This window comes from Prosopis cineraria, unplaced genomic scaffold (assembly GCF_029017545.1).
Source record: "Prosopis cineraria cultivar Desert tree isolate PC_DT_omini unplaced genomic scaffold, ASM2901754v1 PC2094, whole genome shotgun sequence".
Taxonomy (NCBI): Eukaryota; Viridiplantae; Streptophyta; class Magnoliopsida; order Fabales; family Fabaceae; genus Prosopis; species Prosopis cineraria.
Genome location: NW_026557419.1, coordinates 11,604 through 19,509, shown reverse-complemented (window position 1 = coordinate 19,509; position 7,906 = coordinate 11,604). Strand labels below are relative to the sequence as shown.

General features: G+C 34.2%; 1 pseudogene; it reads right to left on the bottom strand.

Moving 5' to 3' along the window:
• Positions 1-430: 430 nt before the first annotated feature.
• LOC129301407 (nucleolar protein 56-like) lies at positions 431-4,215 on the bottom strand (annotated as a pseudogene).
• Between the last annotated feature and the right edge of the window lie 3,691 nt (positions 4,216-7,906).

The window sequence follows — 7,906 nt, the reverse complement described above, 5'->3', positions numbered from 1 at the left end:
AAACCAGACCCATTCCCGATTTAATCTAATTTCCCAATTTGACTGTTAGATCCAAAGCAACCCAACTCTCCAAATGATTTTTTTCAACTTAACCAAGCCGTTCCCCTGATTGATCAACAATCCAACCATCTGATTTGATTCAATTTTTTAATCATTCATTGCTTTCTAACTTCTACCCATTTCTCCTTAATTTGCTTCTCAGATGCATGATATATTATTACGATAGTACCCAATCTGTACGAATGATATACTACAATATTGGTACCCAATCTGTGCACAGCAACTAGGAAAAAGTCCTACTAACGAAATCTCAATTCGCAACATTATTTTTATTCAGACATGTTTATTATATTTTACCCGATTTTTTTTTTTTTTTGTGTGTCATCGTTGCTGCAGAACAATCGTGGATTTGAATCTCCCAATCGGATACTTATAGAATGGCTTAGAGCACGGTATATTAAAACGGTGACAGACTCGGGGCCAAATCTTAAGCGAAGAAGAACAAGGCCAACATAGGGCAAGTTCCAGCATCCAGATTCAAAACTAATGAATTTACCATCATACGCAACAAGACATCTATTTTCACAGCTAGTTTACTGGCTGCTCAGCATCCGCACCTTTTGATTTCTTCTTTTTCTTCTCAGTTTCCTTGTCATTCTCAAATACTTCCACGTCATCTCTTTTATCCTTCTTTTTTCTTTTAATTGTTTCATGCTGCTCGTTATCAGCCCCATCAGCACCATCCGCATCCTGGTCCAATTTCCTCTTCTCTTTCTCTTTCTTCTTCTTTTCTGACTTGTGATCCTCCGCTGCACCTCCATTTGTGGTTGCCATGGGCTTATCCACAGCCATGTCTCCACCTTCCTCATCCAGCAGCTCCATCTCCTGACCCAATTTCTTCTTTTCTTTCTTTTCTTCTTTGCTGATTTATGATCCTCCAATGCACTGCCATTTGTAATTTCTGTGGGCTTATCCACATACATGTCTTCACCTTCATCTGCAGAAACTTTTGACTTCTTCTTCTTGCTTTTCTTGCTTGATACTTCAACAGGCACTTCTGTTTCCATCTGTGTGTCTGCAACATCAAGTATAAATCAGCAAAATGGCACTATTGAACTTTTACTAAGGAAAAACGTGTATCCTGGTTAAAACCATTTTAACTTCGCAATATTTTGTCAATTACATTCTCTGACATTTTACTTCCATAAGTAACCAAATAGACAGTCTCAACTTTTGAAGAGGTTCAAAGGGGGAAGCGAAATGCCTCGGCAATATCATGTCTATTTGCATTACTACAAACCTTTGTTTTGAGCACTTTCAATAGCAGACTTCATGACGTCTATGTTCTTACGCGGGCAACTCCCTTGTCATAAAAGTCAAGTCGCTCTTCAACTTGTTCACGAAGTTTCTCCCCAAAAGCAGAAGTGCCACTCTCTGCATCACGGTAGAAGTGTAGAACAAAATCAGATCAAACATGGAGGGAATAGCCAACTCAGAAGAGATGTCATAAGAGATAAACAATGCTAACAAAATTTTAAGCAAACTACTAACCAGAAAAGCAGTCAATGCGTGACGCAATCGAACACTTGTTTGCAAGATAGCGAGCCATTCGCCCCTTATTCCTAGCAGATGCTCGACCAATAAAAGATGAATGGAATATCAGGCCATATTTAGGAGTGTTCCCTCTGGTTTTCAATGCCCTGAAATGTACAGGCAAAGACATTTATTGGAAAATGAATTCCATAGGAAAAGTGAAACATTAGAAGAAATAACAGCATCCAGGATGCAATATAAATTAGCATTTGCTGTTGATGATCAATTCAATTGTTATCTTCGCAGAATACATATGATAACATGGAAGGGGGAAAAATGACTAGGAAATTTACATCTGAATCGTCTTAGTTTCAATAAGTAACCACAACTTGAAAAAAAAAAAAAAAAACCCAGAAACAGGTATTGAGTTCAAAACCTGAATAAGGCCTTCTCTGCACCAAGAATTTGGAGAGTGGAAGAGGGGCACTTAGCCAGATTGGTGAGACTACCAGCATGGGAAATCAAACGAGCACCAACAACTTCACCAATCAAAGAGGCCAAATTTGGTGCTATGTCGTTCATCTTAGCAACCAGATAATCATAAAGCTTCCTTCTATACTCAGAGAGATCCATTACCCTCTGTGCAAATTGCTGGACATTAATCAAGTCCACTGGGGACAAATCCTGGCCTGAAGAAAATAAAGAGATAGCAAATTTCAGAAGAAATTGGAACAAAGGTTACACGCAAAAAATGTACAGGAATTCTACCCATAGATGCCTTGGCAGCTTCAACTATCTCCTTTGCCTTATCCTCATCTCCGACTATGTCTGTCAAGCCTGGGATTTTGTCTTCTGCCAGCTTCGATTTATCCTCAATAAATTTAGCCACCTTGGCATACAGATAGTTGTCATTTATAATCTTCGCAAGCTCAGGAAAATGCCATGAGTACCATTCTCTGCAGAGAATTGATAATTTTACTTCAGATAAAGTTTATACTCGATTTCTAAAAAAAGAAAACAAAGAAAAGTTCTTCAGATTGATTTTATAAAATTTATTTTTTTCTGTGGCGAAAATCTCCAATGGTATCAAACGGTTCAATGTTTCAAGAATAGACTATATTTGGAAATCAATGTCAACGATACCTGACTCTCATTGCGAAGGAATTAATATCCTTATCAAGTGTATCAAGAAGGAAAATTGCCTGGATGACCATGTTATCAACTCGATTTACATTAAATTTCACCTTTGCCCTGCTATAACTGTGCCCCAGACCAAGTTGTGCTTTTTCCAAATCTCCAGGCTATGAAATTAAAGAAAAAGGAAGAAAAGTGAAGATATAATAAAAAATATCTGGGAACGTAAAGGAGCCTCAGGTGAAAAAACAAAGAGACCAAAAAAAAATTCTAACCTTGAGATCCTTCATAAACCTATCAAAATGAAGTCGCACACCACGGAGCAGCTCACCCACGAACTCATTACTTTGGCAAGGAATTTTACTTAGTTCGGCAATCTGTGAACCAATCTTAGGATCTGCTACTCCTAAGCTGAACTTCGCCTTCTTACCTTCCTTGACTTTGGGAAGATTGAGCTCAAGAAAGCTCCTCAGCTCATCAGTCAATAAGCCTGATAAGAGACAAAAGTAAGAGGTAGAAATGAACACTACGAGCAAACATACTAGAGGGTCACATTTCAATTCTATTGTAAAAAGAGTAGAAGACCAACACCAAAAGTTGTGAAGCAAGAATTAGAAATTAAAATTTGCAATAATCGCGTCTACCCCTAATAAAATGGTAACATCATGTTCCAAGCTAATAGAGTTATATATTCCAGATTTCCAGAAAATTTATAAATATGTCATTAAACTATGATTCAGGTTAGACTTCCAATGTCCTGACTGCTTCTCCGGACTCCAAAAGGGAGACAAAGGGTGTGGAAGAGCGGAAACTCGAATATGATCTCGGTTTAAGAACACATCTTTTCACAACCTCCTAAATCGATGTTAATGACACATCGATTAATCTCAAATTTAACAGATAAAAAGCTATAAAGGGGAAAAAAGTGAGAGAAATGAGAAGCCCCAGAAACATAATGGCCATAATACAATTTTGGCATATGCGAGCCTCAATAACTGATATAGCAACTTCATACAAGACCTTGCAGCGGGAGGACTACAGAAATAGTCATGAAGCCAGAATGCACCATCGATTTATTAGGTTTTAAAAACACTGTTGACGTAGGAACAAGCGAGGCGATTAAAAACGGAACGGACTATATACCAACTTGAGATTTCGAGGCAATGAACTCATTCTAGAAATGGAAGTTCGGAGCCTGAAGATAGCTACCTTCAGAGACCGCGTTACACTGTTTGAGGGCATCAAATGCAGACTCAAAAGGAAGAAAGCCGTAAGCTGAACCACCTTCCCGAAGCGATTCAAGTCCGAGACAGAGTTCCGGACAGCTTCGGTGTTCTGCCCTATTTCATCAAGGCCATGAGCATGGAACAGGGCGAAGCCAGAAGCCGATTCATAAAGTATGTAGAGTGCCATTGAAGACCAAAAACTCCAAAACTATGAGAGCTAACGGGAAGCGGCTAAAGGATGAAGAGAAGTGACGAAGTGAGCATCTGAAGCTCTGCTTCTAACAGGGGTTAGGGCTTTCAGCTAGAAAGGACGAAGAGCTTGCCCGCGATTTTATATTATGGCCGCGACGCTGCTCACCCTCCTTTTTATATATCACCGTAAAATTTACTTTTTACTAATTTATGTTTCTCAAACAAATTGATTAAAATTTATTTTTTTTTATTTTCACGACCTCTAATTTTACACTTGATTAAATAAATATATAGCATTTATTTTATTTTAAATATTATCATTAATTATTTGAGTGGGTTATAAAAAAATAAAGATATTAAGATGTGTGTGTGTATAATATAAAACATATATATTTTATACCAACAGGACCAAGAACACCAAATATATTGTGGTCCGAATTGAGAATTTGGCGATTTGCTATCTTGGACCCTTGAAAGGACAATAATTTTATGTCTTCTTTTAAAAAAGGTGTGTGAGATGAAAGCGTGCTTAGTTCACATTGTGAAGAATGCCTAGAGGGTGACAAGTCCACGCACGTATATGGGCAAGAGGGCTCTCGTGTAATAAATAATGTCTGAAAAATTCAAGGAGTGTAGCATGGAAATTATCGATTAGAGCACCACTTAGAATAGAAATGCGCTTCCCTTCCGATCAAGGGTAACGAAAGCTGCTCAATGATTGCATGCTAGCACACCATTAGGGATTGACATAGTTGAATAAGATTTGGCTTAAAAATATTTAAATAAGCTCAATCATAAGAGCTCATCAACTTGTCAAGCGTTAATTTAAAGAATGCTTATAAAAATATTTATATATTGTTTATAAGTTAAATTCTCATCTAAGCAGGGGATTTGAATTCATTATTTATAAACCAAAACTTATAGACTAGACCAATATTTATTAATAATGTAATTAAACTAGCTATTCCATAGAAAGTTTGGAATGGCCGGGGTAAGTTTCGTCAATTTTCAATTTACCCAGTCCTCATCATGGTTTAAAGACAGCAAAGAGACAGGTGGAACACTTGGCTGCTAAAACAAGGACAACACTAAAAATTGCAGCCAATGTACTCTTAGGCAAAAAAAAAAAAAAGTCACTCGTCTCTTCATCCAAAAAGAAACATCAACCGGAAAAATGAGCATGCTCTTTATTTGGAAGGAGAAAGAAAAGGTGCACGGGCTAGAGCAGAAGCAAAGGCATAAAAATAAAAATAAAAATAAAAAAAAGAGGGTTTCTCATTCTGTTTTAAATGCGGGCTCAAAGCCCAAGAACTTCATTGCGCAGACAATTTATCTTTTTGTTCCCTGGGACAACTCGCATTGGATTGACCACGTTCCCAGGGGAACGGTCAATTGCATCACGTCGGAGTTTTGTAATATGGGCCTCCCATTTTGCCCAATCCGCCCAAATTGCGTTGCTCTATTTTCTCCTAGCCCAATAAAGTGTATGCATTTGAGATATGTTCGGTTTTTTATTAAAAGAAATGTACAGTGGCCAACAAAAGATTGATTCTGTTGTTTAATATTTGATTTATAATTCATGAGATTATATGATCAAATTTTACTAGAATTTATTGGTAGACAATCTATAAGTAACTTTATAAGTGCTCATTAACTCTGAATATATACGATGGCCTTGGTGAGCTTCAATATCCAACTCATATAAGCTTTTTTTTTTATTAAAAAGAAAAAAGAAATGTGCAATGTTCACTCAAAAAAATGTGTAATGCATAATTTCCTATTTTTGAGTTTTTGCCTGTACGAAGGTTGCTTTTCGAAAAGGTTGTGGTCCATAACTAGGACGCTACTCTTTGATTAAAAATACTTATTTTATCTTCATTAGGACCTATTATGCATCAAGATTATACATTGGGAATGAAATTTCAAAGATCGCGTAATCAAGGAAATAAAGAAAAAGTACTTTTTTTGGTATTTTATGTAATTAAGTATCATAACTTTTTGGCCAGCTTCTATAACTCTCTCGGATAATGCCGGCAAGAAAAACAAAGCCGCTTGCACCCAACTCTTCGATCATAAAAATTAGAAATTAAAATTACAAAGTGTGGGCCCAAAAGCTGTCCAAAAGGATAAAAGTGCTCTTCAACGTGGTCCTGTATATTGGGGATATCATATCAAAGTTGACGGAGGACGGTACCTCATATTCGTGGGAAAACTTGGAAAATGGAGCAACAACATGGGACAATGGGAGTAATGTTGCTCCGAAAAACAAAGCAAGGATGAGATGTTATTTTTTTTTTTTATAAATGCAATCATGTTAATCTTACCTTATAATTGTTATTTTTAATAGGAAAAGCAAAAGCAGAAACATGATTACGACTAGAGCGAATTAAAAAGTAAATAAAATTATAAATAAAAGTAGCTGATTTTAAAATGTAAATTTACACACCTCCCCTTAAAAAACATGAAATATTTTAATTGAAGTATACCCTTCAATAAATTAATTAATTTATCATATGTTATTTTTTAATGAGGTAAAGATGTATCATCAAAAATAAAAAGTTGAGTAGTTTATTTACGAAAGGTATTTTTAAAACAAATTATTAATTAAACATTGAAGAATTAAAAATATTTCATTTGTTTATTTTAACAGGATAGCACATGTTTTATTTATATCTCCCCAAGAGTCACGTGGCACATGGGCAACAGCGGAATTCAACGTTACACATTTATTTATGAGTTAAATAACATTTTTGCCCCTGCATAATCTTACTTATCATTTTAAATTATCCATTAGAGTATCCCTCCAATGTCGATGACACTTTTGAATTGAGAATATTATGGCCTCTTTGGTTTTTGTTATCATTTTTTATTTTTAAAAACTATTTTATGCTACAATTTTTATAATTTTTTTCAAAATAAAATAAAATAAAAATTTGTTTAGTTATGTTAATTAAAAATAATTTTAAAATTTAAAAAGAAATTGATAATGATGATTATAAGTGGTAAATGATAATGATCTTTAATAAAAATTAATCAAAGTAATTATAATTTTTAATAATTAAATGCAGTGTATTTTAAAGATAAGAAAATGAAAATAATTTTGCAAATAATTAAATAGAAAACACTTAACTAAACAATTTTTTAATGTTTTCTATTTTCAAAAACCAAAAACAACTTTTAAAAATAGAAAAACAAACAGCCTCGTAATTTCAAATTAATTTTTAAAATTTCCTACAGTCAAATTATAACATCTCAATTTTTATTTTTAGAAGTTAAGTAACACCATAAGAAAATTATTCTATGGTAACTAAAAATAATCATGTAATTATCTGAGATAAATTTTAAGGTCTTGATTTCAATACATAATTTTTGGAAAAGGAGAGTTAAAAAGGCTAAGGGGGGTTAAATTGAATTATGTAAATTACTTTTATACTTGATTGCTTCTAACTATATAAATATTATTAAAATTATATTCCAAAAAATATAGAAATAAATTTATAAGTCCTTGAGATTTTATAAGAGTCTTAAAAATTATAGAAAATTATGAAAGTTGATTTGAGAATTATAATATTATAGTGGTACACTATTTTTGAAAGCAAGTGGGATAAAAAGAAATAAGGAATGTAGGAGAGAAATGAGGAAGTGATTTTTGATTCAAGACTCCATGATAGGATATTTTAGATGAGATTTCAAGTTTTTTTAAGATTGTGTGGGTATTATCAATATTTTTTTAATTACATATCCCTTTTAGTTTTGATTTTTTGATGGAGAAAAACTCAAGGTTTGGTAGATTTTGAGTTTATGGATACTTCAATTGATTA